Source organism: Eurosta solidaginis, chromosome X, assembly GCF_040869045.1.
Source record: "Eurosta solidaginis isolate ZX-2024a chromosome X, ASM4086904v1, whole genome shotgun sequence".
Taxonomy (NCBI): Eukaryota; Metazoa; Arthropoda; class Insecta; order Diptera; family Tephritidae; genus Eurosta; species Eurosta solidaginis.
The window spans coordinates 147,472,549-147,489,998 of NC_090324.1; the positions used below are offsets into that span (position 1 = coordinate 147,472,549).

A 17,450-nucleotide genomic window follows, 5' to 3' on the forward strand; every position below is an offset into this window, starting at 1 on the left:
ACATATTGTAAGCCGATCATTGCTCGTTTTTAACGATTGTAATCACTACACGATGTTTATTGGACTGTGGGTACTCCATGGATTACTCTGATGTAATGCGGAGCTGGAGTATATGGTCCCATCCTAGGACATCGCAATGTTAATTGGACCATATTTTTTGTATAAATTGTGGTTAATTTTGGAGCACTCGGTTGGTCCATAGCGAGTACTCCATACATGCATGCATGGAGTACTCGCGATTTTTGCAGGGATTGTCCATATGAGCAGCGGAGAAGAGACGCCCAAACACATCTGAGTTGCTCCCAAAAGTAGGCAATTATAATTATGCAAGTATCACTCACATATACACGCGCATATGAGAAGCTATAAACGTAGTAATTTTATAGCTGATAACTAACTAGTAAATTCTAGAAATGGAAGCGCCTAGAAGTATGCGAACGAGAAATCACAGAGTATAAAAGGCAGCAACAGTAGAGGCACGACGATTCAGTCTGATTTAAGCAAGCTATCAGTTGCGAAGTATAAGTGTTAATTGTGAAGTAATTTATTAAAGGTCATTTTGCATTATTGAATAGTGGAGTTATTTATTCAACAGTTTAGTGATTCGAAGGTTAGTAGAAGGTTGCAAATAAGAGGAATTTCAGTAAATTCGTTACAATTGGTGTCAGAAGAGGAATTGTTGAATAAATTAAAGAGGACAATAAGGACATGGCAAAGTTGAGTGAATTGAAGATCCAGCATTTGAAATAGGAGTTGGAGAGCCGTGGATTTAATACAACCGGCAATAAGATCAAACTTCAGACAAAATTACGAGAGGCAATGGAAACAGAAGGAATTAACGTGGAAAAGTATGTCTTTCATCTTGATGGCGACGAGACAACAACAAAAATTGAGGAGAAAAACGAAACACCGCAGACAATGGCGAACACAGACTTGAACACAATATTAGCTGCAGTATCTGCACAAACGTCGACAGTAACATCCAAGATGAAAAAACGACCAGAATCACGGGAGACACCTTTAACATCCAAGATGGAAGCACAGGAGGCACGCATTTCAGAAATGTTGTCGCAAATGTCATCTCAACTGGAAGAAAAAAAGACAAGTATAGCATCAAAGATGGAAACACAACTGAAAGAACAAGAGGCACGCATAACAGTACAACTCGAAGCGCAAGAGGCGCGGATATCACCAAAACTCGAAGCGCGTATGGACGAGAAAATAACGCAGTTTGATGAAAAAATCGAAGCCAAGGTGGATGCTTTGAGAGGTCGTATACAGGAGTTGCAATTAAATCGCCCAGCTGTTTCAGCAAGCAACCCAAAGGTAACAAGTAAAGAAGGCTAAGTTCGGGTGTAACCGAACATTACATACTCACGCATGCGGAAGACCAGTCGGTTCAAATCACTAAGTTGCTATGTATGGCATGTGATGCTGACATGCCCAGAAGTCGCGGAAAAGCACAGCGCACTCCGGTATATTGGTGGAATGACGAAATTGCGGAAGGGTGTAGAAAATGTCACAAAGCATGAAGAATAGCGCAGAGGGCACGCTCATCACCACGATATGCCGAGCTACACAGCACCTATGTCGCACAAAGAAAGGCACTTAAAAATGTCATAAAAAAGAGCAAGAAGTTATGCTATAGAGAACTGGTGGATAATGTCCACCTAGATCCTTGGGGATCAGCCTACAGAACTGTGATGGCCAAAGTTAAAGGACCAATATCACAGCAACCTACGTGCCCGGTACTGATGAATATTATTGTTGAAACACTTTTCCCGGCGCAAGATCTCTGGACTTATCCAAGCGAGGATCTAGTAAGTACGGAAATTCCGCAAATTACAGAGCAAGAGGTGCTGGACGCTGCAAAAAGAGTTGCTGATAACAAATCCCCAGGACCCGACGAAGTACCAAACATAGCCCTTAAAGCCGCGATCACAACTAGGGCTACATTATTTACTGATCTTTTTAATGCCTGTATGCAAGAAGGTGTGTTCCCTCGCCCGTGGAAACGACAAACACTTATCCTATTGCTGAAACGTGTTAAACAGCCGTACCAACCTTCCTCACATAGGCCACTTTGTATGCTGGATTCCCTAGGGAAGATTTTCGAGCGTATAATTAGTGAGCGCCTACAGCTGACTCTAGAAAGACCAGGTGGCTTATAGAATAGTCAATATGGATTTCGCAAATCAAGATCCACCGTAGATGCAATACAAGCAGTCGTCATATAGCTAGAGAAGCTATCTCTGGAGGCCAAAATAAAAGGAAGTTCTGTGCACGGATTATGTTGGACATGAAGAATGCTTTTAACACTGCGAACTGGATGCAGATAATGGCAGTGTTGCAAAGCTTCGACACTCCAACTTACTTACGCAGAATAATAGGTAGCTATCTTAAAGACAGAGTACTTCTTTTTGACACGGATCAAGGAGCAAAAGAGTACAAAATCACAGGAGGCGTTCCACAGGGATCTGTTCTCGGTCCAACGCTTTGGAATGTAATGTATGACGGGGTGCTAAAGATTTATCTACTAGAAAACACGCAAATTGTGGAATACGCTGATGATATTGCAGTGGCAGTAGCGGCCAAGAAACTGGACCTGCTTCAAGCATTATGTAATGACGCCGTAGCAAGAATAAAGGAATGGCTGACCAATACGGGAATAGAGTTGGCTAGCCAAAAGACGGAAGTGGTATTAGTAAGCTCCAAACGGTCGGCGAACGAGTTAGTCTTAACTGTCGGGGATCACCAAATTACCTCAAAGGATTCCTTAAAACTTCAGAGCGGTGGGGGAGAAAATTACCAAAGTTAAAGGATCACTTATGCGAATAATGCCTAACATTGGTGGTCCGAGCGAAGCTACACGTCAGCTGTTGTCCACAGTAACCAGCTCAATAATATTATGCGCATCACCAGTGTGGTATGGATCTAAACAGACCCATCAAAAATATATATTAGCAGCGTAGCGACTTGCTTCTTTAAGAATAGCAAGTGCTTATCGGACGGTGTCCGACGACGCGATCCTGGTTCTAACCCGGAAAATCCCAGTGGACTTACTGGCACGCGAAATGGCCGATCTGTGTAACACTAATATCGAGCGACCATCTGAAGAAGACAAGAAAAGAGCAAGGACACAAACAATAGCTAAGTGGCAAGAACGGTGGGAGGCCTCGAGTAAAGGGCGTTGGACTTTCACACTAGTTTGGAACGTAGCTCAATGGAATGAGCGGAAGCACGGTGAACTGAACTACCATCTCACGCAGATAATGAGTGGACATGGCGGTTTCAAAGAGTATTTACGGAAGCGTAGGATAGAGGAAGATCCTCATTGCCCAATGTGTACCACGGAGTTAGAAACCGCAGAACACGTCATGTTCCACTGCCCCCGTTTCCACGAAGAAAGACTCGCCTTGCATGGAGTATTTGGGGAGGAACCTACCACGAAAAATTTAGTATCACATATGTGCAACAGGAAAGAGTGCTGGACTGCAGTGAGCAAAATGGCATTTATAGTAATGACACGCCTGATGGTGGACATCCGTGCTTTCAACAATGCAGCCTCGCTGAACTGTGGATGAAAGAGAAAAGCGTTAGTGTTCAAGTACGTGGGGTTACTTGGTTTTTAATGCACCTGGTTAATTAGATGTAATTTTGAAATTGGTAGGAAATTAAAAATAACGGTAAATGAGAGCGATGCCAGAACATTATTGCTTGAATGCTCCGGATACTGTCGGCTGCATGAGGAGCCCCATTGTAGCATTATACGTCATACCCACTGTAAGGTACCATTATACCTCACAACGACTGTAACACACTTGCGGTATTACGCTGTATAAATTCCAAATATATTTTAGTAATAATCATATTACAATATTTTTCCCAACATAAATTATTGAACTAACCCAGACGATATGGAATGCCGAACATGAGACCTATATCCATTCACAGCTAATCAATTATACATATAAACATACAACCCATTGTAATTATACATACTAACATAAAAGCCTCTTTTGGGAAAATACCGAAACACTCAAACTGATCTGCTGACGCTGCTAAATGCACAAAACTACATGTATGGAGTTATGCATACAAAAATACATGTATACAAAGATCGTATACAAACAGACATGTATGCATTCTCCATTCCCTATGTACTTATTTTTAGTTATTAGTATTTAGATATTTATTAATGTATAGGTTAAGCAAATTAGTATAAAAGACAAGAATTTATTCAATAAAATGAAGATTTAAGTCGCAACCTTTAACTTGCAACGTCTTCTTATTCCTTCAAACTTTTCACCATGACCGTTGCCGGGATTGTGCCAGTGACCATAATGTTGGCGTAGACGTCGGCACCGAGGGTCAGTAGGACCGGCGCGGATCGATAAAACGTCGGGTCAGCGAGTTTTATGAATTGGAACGTAGCGGCCACCGAGGAATCAATTGTCGCGTTTGGGTTCAATCGTGCATGTCGTGCTACTACGGTAGCCTGGGTCGTGCTTCTGTCCGTAACTCCGTACTTCCCGCGCAACACTAAAGTATAATTGGTGTGTCTTTCCGTATTGAATCGTTCGAGTTGGAGGTCCTGGGATAAATGCGCATCAATTACTGGCGTCGGCGCACAGGGGCCAAGCAGTGCGCGCACCAAATGCCGGCCTCTATTCGGACAATCGCTGTAGGAGCGATGGCTATGAAGAATCGAGTGATCGTCGACGCTACGTGGGTTTTCCGCAATCTTCACGTTCTAAATCCGGTAGACATCGTCTGACGTGAAGCTATAGTGGTGGTGGTACCTTCTTTGCGTGGTGTGTACGGGGCCGCTCTGTCAGTGGAGCGTCGGGCCGATCGGGACGGACGCGGCCCGCGCCACCCCGCCGCCCGCTGGCATTGCGGTGCGATGGGCGGAAAGGACGTGTCTCCGCTCCATCCCCGTGTATCTTTTGTGCCTGGTCGCGTTTCCGGTCCGGGTTGCTTTCCGCTTCTCATGTTGAAGCAGCGGTCGGAAGGATCGTGCTTCTCCGCTGGTCGTTGGGGCGATGTCTAAGGCCGCGGCACTTCTGGCGATCTCTTCCATTTCTTCCTCCTCATCTGCGAGCTGTTGTGCCCATGATCGGGTGTCCTTCGTTATGTGTATAGAGAGCACCTCGTCGGCGCATGCCCCCTCGTTGTGCTCGTCGTAGTAGGTAAGGCGTGGCTCCGGTTGCTCATCCTCCATATGCAGCGTAGTGTGGTGTGGTTCCCGACATCGATGGCAACGGTCGCGGCTAGGGCATATTTCTAGCCGATGGAACGGCGATAAACAATTGGGGCAGTGCCTGCGTATGAGGACGGCCCGGAGGCGTTCTTCTGCCGACATTCCCCTGTACAGTGGGCATAGTCGTATGCCGTGATTTTTATGGCACAACCGGCAGGAGATGGTGAAGGAGTCAACGCGTTGCTCCGTCTTGTTGCGTTTGACCGAGAAGCGTCATCCGGGGAAATTGTTTTTATTTTGTGAGGACCCAAATACACCGGCTTTGGAGCCCATACATTTGAACCTATAAATATTTGTCGCAACTTATTTGAGCATGTATAAATCATATTTGAATTACAAATTATACATCATTTTTCGAAACAACTTAATGTATATTACAATGAATTTATATCAGTACATATAGAATGTAAAACATATAAAACTGAATTATATAAATTGAATTTACACATATAAAATAATCATTTTTCGAATCACCCTAATATACATATAAACATTCATGACAACCTCTAAATTCTTCGTTTAAATAATTGTCTCTGACGCGTACGGTAAATATTTTGGTTGAACATTATAATTTTCTTAGATATCCCATAGCCGGCTGGAATTCTAAACAACGATGAAAATAAAGCAACGCAATAAGCAACACACATAAGCTCCCATTGCAAGAGCACCAAAAACGTACAAACATACGTATACAAAAGAATTGCGAGCAAGCACAGCAGGCATTGAAGCGAACCGTCAAGGCGGACATCGCACAAAGAGGAAACAAAAAAATGCAATGTACTAGAAAGACGTCACCTCAGCATACCAACAACACAGCGTGGCAGCCATAAACATTACACTTGCAAGTTACTTACGAAGGGCAACCAACTCGTTGACAACAACAAGGCACAATAAGCAGGCAGCAGAGGGAAATCGAAAGTAACTATGCTAACTAACTGGAGATGCGCACCAATGAATTCGCATGCTAGGGGCAGTCCAGGGGCAATTACTACATATGTAATTTAGAAATAAATACTTATATGCAAGTAAATAATCGAATATATGGGTAAAATAATACCGTTAAACGTAGGATACCTTATGTAAATATATAAAATAAGTAAGATTTATTGTTGCAGGATAACTGCCCACCTGCGCGTGGACAAGTATAAAAGGGCGACACATTTTGCGAATTTGAGTAGTAGCCAGCTAGGTATAGTAGCCTGCTAATGCCTTGTTTAGCGGTGAATGGGACTGCTGGGATTTTTCCATCTCACGAGTTCTTTAATTTAGTAACTTTGGGGTTTTTTCAACCCCACCGTTAGAGGGATTGTGGTGGTTTTTCCACCTCCGCAACCTTCAGGAACAACAGGGTATCTTTAAGTTTTATATTCGGTGGGGGTTTTACCAACTCCACCGACTGGGAGGAAGTGGTGGTTCTCCACCTCCGCTTTATTTACGAATAGGTTGCGATTTTAGTTTAAGCGTAGTTCCGTTGGGGGTTTTTCCAACCTCATCGGCGTAGAACCGACGGTGGCTTCCGTAACTTTAAGAGTAGCTTTGCAATTTATTTGAATAAAGTGTTTATAACGTTTAACCAACAAACAGGATATTTCTCTTTAAAAGGAGACGATAGGGATTCTTCTCTATTCCCAAAGGGATCCTGGACGGACTGAGCATATCCCGGCATAAGGAAAATTCCGTCACAAATGGCGCCCGAGCAGGGACATTGAATATAGAGTAACATGGTTAACAAGTAACAATACGAGGATAATGACGAGCGGAGTACAATCAAACGGAGGATAATAGGTGATAAAATCACAGGAAGATCACACAGGGGAATTCAGAGTAGACGCGAACGATGGAGTTTGAAGTGGAGAGCACAGGGACGGTAGAAGAGCTACAGAAACTCTTGGTGAACTTTATCCAGGCACAGGGAAACGACTCAGCGTTTGATACACGTTTTGAAGAGCTAGCTCTTCAGCATACCTAGCCGGTCACCAACACCAATACCAAACAATAACGAATTAGTATTGCCTGGCGACATCGGCCCGCACCAAAAGTGGTAAATCAGACGGCGGATCCAAGAGGATGTATGCAAACGCCGATATACGCCACGCACCGGCCGGTGTCGCACGCCAACGTAAAGGACGAATACGTAAGTGGGATTTGAAGTACGATGGCGGTAAGGAGCCACTTAGTTTCATTGAGCAGATGGAGGAGCTAGCCGACAGTTACGAAGTTGCTCGCGATGCCATCCCACGAGCGTTACCTGAGTTGCTGAAGGACAAGCCCTTGGTGTGGTACCGGAACAACAACAGGCAGTGGCAAGAGTGTTAAGCTTTCAAGAACGACTTTCAAAAGTATTTCCTGAGCTCGGGGTATTTCGAGCAGCTAGATGAGGAGATCCGGCAGCGTGTGCAATGAGGAGGTGAGCAGTTTAAAGATCACATTTTATCGTTACAGGCACTCATGCGTCACGCCGACTACAACGACGAGCAGAAGCTGAACCGGATTTACAGAAATTGTCGACGAGAGTACCAGCTTTACATCAAACGGAGCGCGTTTACCAGCCTAAAGGAACTGGTAAGCATGGCCGAAGACTACGAGAACATCATACCGGAGAAAGAACCGCTGAGGCCAGCGGCGAAACCTTTTGTGCCGCGACGGCCAGCCTAGCATTATCACTATATGCACGAAGATGAGAGACAAGGAGATCGGAGACCGGAGGCACAACGACAAGCGAGCACGTCAGAGCATGCGACGATACCACATCAAGGGCCCATCGATCCACGGAACGCATGCAGGCGATGCGGAGAAAGCGGATACTACGCATATGGGTGTCGCAACGAACGAAGATATTTCTGCTGGCAGTGTGGCCGAGTAAGTATACTAACGCGTGACTGCTGTCGTGGACAGCAGGGAAACGGGCAGAGACCCCATTGGTATCGAGGGGTGGCGTCTCAACAAACCCAACCTCGTACTCAGTAAGCACATTTAGGCAGACCCAAGGGCGAATCTTGGCTGCAGTATCCCTGGATGGAAAAGAAGCCATTGCGTCAGTAGATATGGGATCGACACGAAGTTTCATAAGGAGAAGACAGCGGCGATAATAGACGCACGGAGGTTCAAGAAGATACAGACACGAGTGGTGATGGGCGATCGAAGAGATTACAGGAGTATCCAACGTTGCCACGCATAAGATAGTGATGCGAAATGACCGTCCAATCACACAGCGGTATTTCTCTAAGAAAACAAAGATGCAGGAGATCCTCAACAAGGAGATAGACGAGCTGATAAAGAAAGGGTGCATCAAACCATCTCACAGCCCACACCGTGCACCAATAGTTCTAGCCCGGAAGAAGAACGGCAAATGGAGACTCTGCGTTGACTAACGGCAGCTCAACGCTCGCTCAGTGCCAGATGCGTACCCACTCCCAAGAATACAAAATATCTTGAATAGACTACGTAGCGCGCGTTTTATCAGCAGTCTGGAACTCAAAGACGGTTATTGGCAAATCCCAATGGAAGAAGATAGCAAGAAGTATACAGCATTCACCGTGCCCGGCCGAGGGTTGTATCAATGGAAAGTGATGCCGTTCGGTCTACATTCCGCTCCGCGAGCACTCGACCGTGTTATTGGCCCAGAGTTTGAACCAAATGCGTTTGCCTACCTGGATGATATCATCATCACCAGCACAACCTTGGAAGAGCACATAAGGCACCTAGGAGAAGTATTTCGGAGACTACGGAGGGCGAATCTGAAGATCAACCCAGAGAAATGTGAGTTTTTTTTGAAAAGTTTGAAATATCTAAGCCACGTTGTCAGCTATCAAGGACGCCACTACACAACATACGAGAGTTAAGGCGATTTCTGGGGATAGTTTCATGGTACCGGAGGTTTGTACCCGACTTTTCACAAGTTGCGCACACACTGACGTCAATGTTGAAGAAGGGAAGTAGGTGGAAATTGTTCGAAGAACAGCAGGCGGCATTCGAAGCGTTGAAGATTGCACTAATACAAGCACCGGTACTAACTTGCCCAGATTTTACTAAAATATTTCGATTACAGACGGACGCGAGCGATTATGGTGTCGCAGCAGTTCTCACACAAGGGTTGGATGACGAGGAGCGAGTGATAGCGTATGCTATCCGCCGGTTGAATAAAGCCGAGATGAACTACTCACCAACTGAGAAGGAATGTTAAGCAATCGTGTGAGCAATAAGGAAAATGAGACCGTATTTAGAGGGTACAATTCCACGGTGATCACCGATCACCTGGCTGTGAAATGCTTGAACGCGATCGAAAGTCCGTCAAGCCGGAGCGCTAGATGGGCCCTCGAGTTACAGCAGTATTCGTTTGACGTACAGTATAGGAAGGGTAAGATGAACGTGGTCGTAGATGCACTGTCGAGGCATCCACTGGACGAACAGCTGGGTAGCCTTACGACACATGAAGAGAGTTTGGGTTCCAAGTGGTACACGTCAAAGATGGCTGAAGTAACCAGGGCACCAGAGAAATTTCCCGAATACGTCGTAGAGGAAGGAAGACTATACAGACGAATTGGAAGTCGAATGTATGGTGAGGATGCCGTACCATGGAAGTTATGCGTGCCGCCATCGGAGGGGCGAAGATTGCTTAACGAGATTCACGACACACCAAGCGCAGGGCACATAGGGATACGAAAATCCATCGCGCGTGCAATGATGCGGTATTACTGGCCTGGGATGTTCAGGGAAGTACGTGCAACAGTGCCACGCATGCCTACAAACCCAGTCAGCAACAAGCTGCAGGTAAGATGCTCACGCAGATTTCAGATGAACATTTTGCTACCGTTTGTGCAGATTTCGTTGAACCCTCGTTCGAAGCATGGCAATACAATGGCATTAGTTTTCGTGGATCGATTCTCGAAATGAGTAGAGGTCATAGCAATACGGAAAGCAACGACGGAGAATCTGGAGAATCTGTTCAGAGGAATGAGCGAAAGGTTTTTGGCACAATTTGGCGCACCAAAAGTATTAATAGCAGACAATGGAGCACAGTCCATGAGCAGGTATTTTAAGAAATTTTTACAAGAGGCTGGCATAAAGCACCAGCTAACGGCACCGTACACACCGCAAGAGAACCCGACGGAGAGAGCGAATCGCAACATTAGGAGGATGAAAGCGCACTAGGAAGGAGCATAAGACATGGGATGAGTTGCTTCCAGAGACGACACTACCACTGAATACGAGCGTATGCGAGTCAACAAGCTACAGTCCAGCATTCGTGGTACAGGGTAGGGAACCCAGGATCCCCAACGCTCTCTACGATGAGAAAACATTTGGCACAGGCGAGGAGAAGGTGGCTCTCAGTGAAAAGATGGCGAAAATGAAAGAGGTATATCAGATGGCACGTCGTAGACAACAGCAAGCATCAGCGGAGCAGGCAAGGCATTATAATTTACGTAGGAGACAGTGGCAACCGGCGGTGGGCGACTTGGTACTAGTAAAAGAGCATCAGCTGTCCAAGGCAGTGGACAACTTCGCAGCAAAGTTAGCACCAAGATACAGTGGGCCTCATCGTGAAACGGACTTCGTATCGCCCGTAATCGTCGATCTAGACAAGGTTCATAACAGCAAAAGGAGAACGGCACATATAAGCGAGCTAAAAGCATACCATCAGGTGACAGTAGAAGAAGAAGCAAGTCCGGAAACAGAAAGAAGAATACGTTCACCCCGCGAGCCTTGTAAGTCAAAAGCGCCCCGCAAAGCCCCGAATGGGGGCTTCACCGAAGATCCCATCGGGGAACCAACGAGACGGCCGACGACGATAGCAACAACACAACACGCACCAGCATTAGTATCATGTAGTAGAATCCCGAACCAACATTGCACCGAGATATCCACCGAGGAACACACAGAGCAACTGGCCGTAGTAAGGGCAACGACACGCGCGTCAACATCGCAAGCAGTCCAGGTCACGGAAGATCAGACGAATTACAGCACGGTAGCGATATGTGGTTCACTCGCACTCGCCAATACAGGTGCAAATGGTTCCAGAATCGAACCCGCAGATATAAGCAACAATCAACAGGTGGTAGATGGAGACCGGAGTGGGTGGCACAGAGTACAAGCGCAAGCCCCAACCCTGAACAACGGGATCCAGACGGCGATAAACAACGCCAACCACATAGCCAGCCAATGCTATAACCTGATGACCGAATTCTGCATAACATTTCATTTTAGAACAAGGCCCAGATCGCGAGAGATTACCCTATAAAGAACGCAAGCATTGACCGCTACGAGAAATTGAATTTTACAATGGTGACAGTAAGTCACATTGCGGCAGGTGAGGAGAGGGTGAGGGCCCAAATTCACCGGCTTTGGGGCCCACACACGCAAAACCACATTTTTCAAATATTACAATTTTCAAATTTACCTACATAAATTTTTTTTGAAAAAACCCTAATGTGCATATACGCATAACATTGAATTTACATTCGTACTAGTATCGCCTGTGGTCGAAATTCGACCAACTCTTATTTTTTTCAACTCAGTCTATGCATCCAGTGTTGGGGGTAGTGAAATAATGCGTTAATAGTTCAGCAGTGAGCGGAGATATAGCAAACTGGTCTAACTTACTTAAATTTTTCATTCAGACATTGTAATTTTTATTGTATTTTCTTAAATTTTCTACAAAATTTTCAAATGTAATTATAACCTTTTGGTATGGAGCGCCTTAAACAAAAATATAAAAAATACGTAAAATCAAAAGAAATTGACATAGAATTAAGGTGAAATTACTTGACATTAAATTGAAAAATAGGTTTTTCCACACCACCCGGGAGGTCCCTGTTGGGGCGCTACCGAAGTTAGTTTTGTGTGCTCGGTTCCCCAGTAGGCCTATATCTCCCATATACATATATCGCCCATTTACTTCAATAGTGTCGTAATTCAAAAACACGAACTTTTAGTTAAAAGCGAAGAAATGTGCTTAAGGAATTTAGCCTATTTCACGCCACCCGTTAGGTATGCAATTGGCGCTTTACCGAGTTTAATTTTGTATAAATACATATGTAGTATGTACATAAGTGTGAAACAAAACGAAAATTTCGAATAGAATAGAGGATAACTTCATAAAAAATAAAAATATAAAAAAATTATGTAATGAGAAAGAAGGCAGAGTTTACTAAAAAAATTTAAATGAAAGAAAAAAAATAAAGTACTTAAAGTGCGAAAAAATTAAGTGATGTGAATAAACAGTTCCATATAAAAACGCAATAAGTGCACTTGGACCTTTTTCCGGGTTTTAATGTTATCATTGTGGAAATATGAAGATTCTAATATTCGTATATTTAATGTTGGGTTTCCCATTGAGATCTATGTACGTAATTAATTTGTATTAAATTTGTAAACATTCATATTCATGAAATGGAGATGAATATATATGACCATATCTACCATAAAATATCGTCTGTGAACGATATAATACTAAGATATAAAAAAGCAGAATAAATTAGAAAAAAAGGAAAAGAAACAAAAACATTGAAATTATTCACGCAAACATATTTACTAAAATAAAATTGATTTCATAATTTTAAGCGACATAAACAAATTAGGGTTATGGGATCTAAGTACCCGATTAATGGGCATATAATCAAACAAAGTTAGCCTAATAATAAATATAGTGGGTAATATACTGCCTATGCAATATTTCGACCTAAAATCGAAAACGTTTTTGGGTCGTTTTTTTTCGTTTAATATACAACGTGAAATTTTCCGATTCAATCAAGTTGCATTTAAATAATAATAAACTAAGTTGAAATAAAAGATAATATAATAAAATAAAATAAGAAATATCAAAATAAATTAACATAAAAGACAATATACAAATTTTAATGTAATATCTTTGTAGCAAATTTATTTATTTTTGTTCACTATAAGACGTGCTATATCTAAAATGAGCATAAAATCTTGAAATGCAAAAAACATTTGGGCCAAATTTGCAATTAATTGTTATAAATAAATAAATTTAGTGAGTTTGAACAAAAGTTGACTCATTATTTCTGATTTCATTTTTTTTAAAGCACCTAAAATGAAAAACAAAGAATCTGTTAAATAAAGACCTATGCTTTTACGTGTAAGTAAAATTTGTCCAAAAAAATGGCCGGTTAAGTTATTACTTCTTTTTAAAGTTTTTTTGTGCGCTAACAATTATTTTAGAGCATTTTTTTAAGGATTTTGGTACAAACCAATATAGGTAATAGTTCTCTCACCGTTTGGCGTATACAAATATATACATATGTAGAGATGAAACATTTGAGCAACGCAACAATTGAGAACTTGGAGCTATTTACTCAGGGGGTTTGTGAACATAATGCGTCCTACATATGGCAATTTCGATAGTTGCACAGATTTTCGAATTTACAAAAAATTTTCTATTAATTATAAGCAAATAGAGTAATATTTGTTAACAAAAATAGGCCTATGCACTGCGGCTGATCAATACGAATCGAATCATATAACTTTTATATGATTTTACGTATGCTAAGTATGCGAAACAGCCTGTCAATTGATTGTATGGAAATTTTGTTAGCGTATTTATATATAGATATTGATACATCATCATTCCGCAGCAGCAGGACTACACAAACAGCGAAAACCAAAGCAAATAAAGAGATTCAAATATCCTGCAACAACAAAACACCAGATACAGAAAATCATGATGAGCACTGCCGGGAATAGTACGGTTAGACGATCCGCGAGGAAATATATCAAAAGTTTCTAAACATGGATAAGAGCGACAGCACAAGCTACACCGCAGAGAGTGCTAAGGACGGTTCACTCCGTACCCGCGGGACCTAAGCCAGCATAACCACCATACGACGGGCCAAGTGCCAACAGAAGAAGGAGAAGGCTACGGCGACCAGCACAATCACCATACGACGGGCCAAGTGCCAACAGGAGAAGAAGCTACCTACGACAACGAAAATGAAATTAGCTACCATACGACGGGCCCAGTGCCGTTAGAAGAGTAGGAAGTTGCCTACGACGGCGAGACCGACAGTCAGGGCACGGAGACGATCGGGTATCTCAGGGGCGACGAGGATGGCCCGATACTTAGCCCGAGGTATGAGACGGTTTCAGAGTGCGATTCGGTAGAATCACTTGTCAACTTGTGTAACGAGATCCAGAGCCTGACATACAGCACTGAGGAGTACGGATACGAACCCGAGGAGTGGGCCGTGGTCCGGGACCCTACCCCAATCCCCATTTCCTCGGACAGCGAAGAAGAACGCCGACGAAGAGGTACAGGACCGGGGGTTTTGTCGAATACCACCGGCACATCACCCTCCGAATGCGAATATACGACGCCAACGCGAGTACGGAACCCCCGATCAAGTGGAGGATCTTGGAGGCGATAATGGAACCACCAACGAACAACAACGACGACGACGGAACAGTAAGCCGTTTGACCAGGTCAGCGGCAGCCTCAACGACACCAACAAGGACAGCGAAATTTCAAGCCGTTTGACCAGCGAGGTCAACGGCAGCCTCAAAGACAGCAGCTGCGACGTGCTAAGCCTCAACGCGAGTGACGAAATGTCGGCGACAAAAGGCGACACCGGCGATAAGCCCACCGACGACGAGAACACAGGCGAGGGTGAAGATGTACTCACTGAAATCGAGAAGTGGCTCGAAAAAGCAACAGCAGAGGCGACAGAGACATGGGCCAACCGAAACCGGGATCGAACCCCTCCCCGAGACATCACGGAGCACGTACTGGTGGTACGGACGAAACCGCGGAAGAGAACGTTCCATCGGAACGTAGATGGTCACACGTATCGGGTAAGAATCACGAGGACAGGCCTGGTAACAGTAACCCTGCTTGCGGCAGGTGAGGGGAGAGTGTGAGGTTCCAAATCCACCGGCTTTGGAGCCCACACATTTGAACCTATAAATATTTTTCGCAACTTATTTGACGTACTCGGGAGAAAGGGTTTATTTGGGATGAATAATCTGATTAAGTTATTCTGCCGATATAATGAAGTGTAGTGGTTGAAACCACTGTTAGGTTTAGTAAAATTTTATTGAGATACGCCTAAAAGTATCTTTCATTTTGAAAATATTTTCATCAGAATGAAAATTCTGATATTGAAATAATCAAAAGAGTGAAAAATAAAAATTAGTGAACATAGACAAAAGACCAACTATATTTTTTGGTGGTTGCTTAATGCAGGCGAAACGCGGGTATATACGCTATATCACGGTAAACCCGCGTGTTGTCACGGCTCTTTGTAATTCAGAGCTGGTGAATGAGATTGTCGTTTAAGCGACGTCGTGCAAATAAATGTGCGACAGATGTAAAGTGTCTCTTATTCGCTGCCCTGGAACACTCTTTGTGTTGATTTTGGCCATGTTGTGTGAGAATCAAAAATTGTGGTGTGTTTGTTGACTTCAACACAACCCTGGTGGGGGTGACCTACACTATCGAGCTGATCGCTCTTCCACATATTGACTGAAGCAGCTGGTGTGGTGCTGCCCATTCGGTAGCATGATGATACCTAGTGTTCAAGTCAGGAACGTATTTACGGTAATTCGTGTCTGAGTTCCGACGCGACATAAGTTTTTGATAATGTTTTCTAACAATCTAACAATTTTCGTTTTTCCCTTGTTTGTCGCGTTTAAGTAGAAAAGTTTTTTTGCGTTGAGGGATTTCGTTATTATTATTTCCTTTTTTTTTGCTGTTGGTAAGGTGTTTAGGACATCTTTCTTAGCTCGCGTGACAACAGTCGGGCTCGACGGATCCGAATTGAGATACCATTGTATCGCACGCAATGTGTCCCCTATCTTAAGGGAACGATGTGTGGCAACCTTGTGCCGTTAATTCAAAATGGTATCCATTCAAGAAAATATGAATACATACCGATTGTGAATGAATATAACCTTCCCAAAGGTATGTACCTGTCTGAAAAAAAAAACGTGTTCTGGGTAAGTATGCCTTTTTTTTTATTTGCTTTAATAATTTCATTTTATTTTATTTTATTCTATTTTTTTCGTTTCAGATGCCAACCGTTACAGCAGCACCATCACCTAATAATACGGCTATATTCGGAGGTTCATTGCCTACGTTAACAAAAGTTCCAAGCTCATTGGAAAGGCTCACAACTAGACCGCAAGATGATTTGCATAATTCTTACAATACCGCTGCAGGCTATCAAGACAATAATGACGAAGAGCTCTCTCTGATAACTCCAATGAAATCTGTAGCTGTTCCATCAACTACAACTTCGTCACGTTCGCAGCAGCAACACCAAAGATCCCAATTGGCGTCCAGCGCTGAAGCTATCCGTGAGAAACGTGCAAGTCGATGTCAGCAACAACACAACGCATACTCAAGTAATTGTTGACCCCGCTAAGACCAACAGCAGTCTTACTAAAGATACGACAGCAGCACCTTTCACACCTTTCGTACCAAAGGAAGAAATTGTTGACAGCCAACAACAACCACAACAGCAACAGCCATAACAAACAGTTTTAGGCACATCAACTACTTCTGCAGCAGCAGCAGCAGCAGCAGCAGCTAATAGTTCTTCTGTTAGTACGAATTCGTTAGCCTCACGTACATTAGCAATTGCTGCTGCTACCAATTCAGCTCTAATTCAAACCCCAACTAGTGATCCAAGTGGCTATTATGGTCTTACGTTCACCCAATTAGACACAAACGCCCAATCACTTAACCATGCATATTTCTGCATCGCTACATATACATGCTTAAGCAGCGACCCCAACCCTGTGCCGTTCCCAAACGTGCCGAACCCACTACTTAAATCGTGTTGAACTGCTATAACTTTTAAACCATGCTATATCTGAGGAAGATTTTGAACCTGTGCGCACATAAACAAATAGAAAGCATTACAGAATTACATAGCACGCAAGTAGCGCGAAATGATAATTGAAACGTAATGTTCGATTTCCTATTCGATAAGTTGGTGGTGTACGTAACGCTGAACGCCAATCGCGTGTATACATCACCGACTGTGTATGCGACAGATTAGACTGTTGTTTGGTGGTGTGATGTGCGTGGAGTGCTTGAGCTCTCGACTTGGCGATATGCGTAATTACTATGGTGGATTGGTGTGGCGGTACTGATGCTGATGGTACGCCTTGAGTTCGAGTATAAGCTATCGCTTCGGGCCAGAAAATTCATTTGAGCGCTCGTCTTAGC

General features: G+C 43.6%; 1 protein-coding gene across 1 annotated transcript in view; it reads right to left on the reverse strand.

Annotated features, from left to right (window-relative positions):
- LOC137235183 (uncharacterized) overlaps positions 1 to 17,450 on the reverse strand; it is a 1,124,977-nt gene that overhangs the window by 538,250 nt on the left and 569,277 nt on the right. The window lies entirely within an intron of this gene.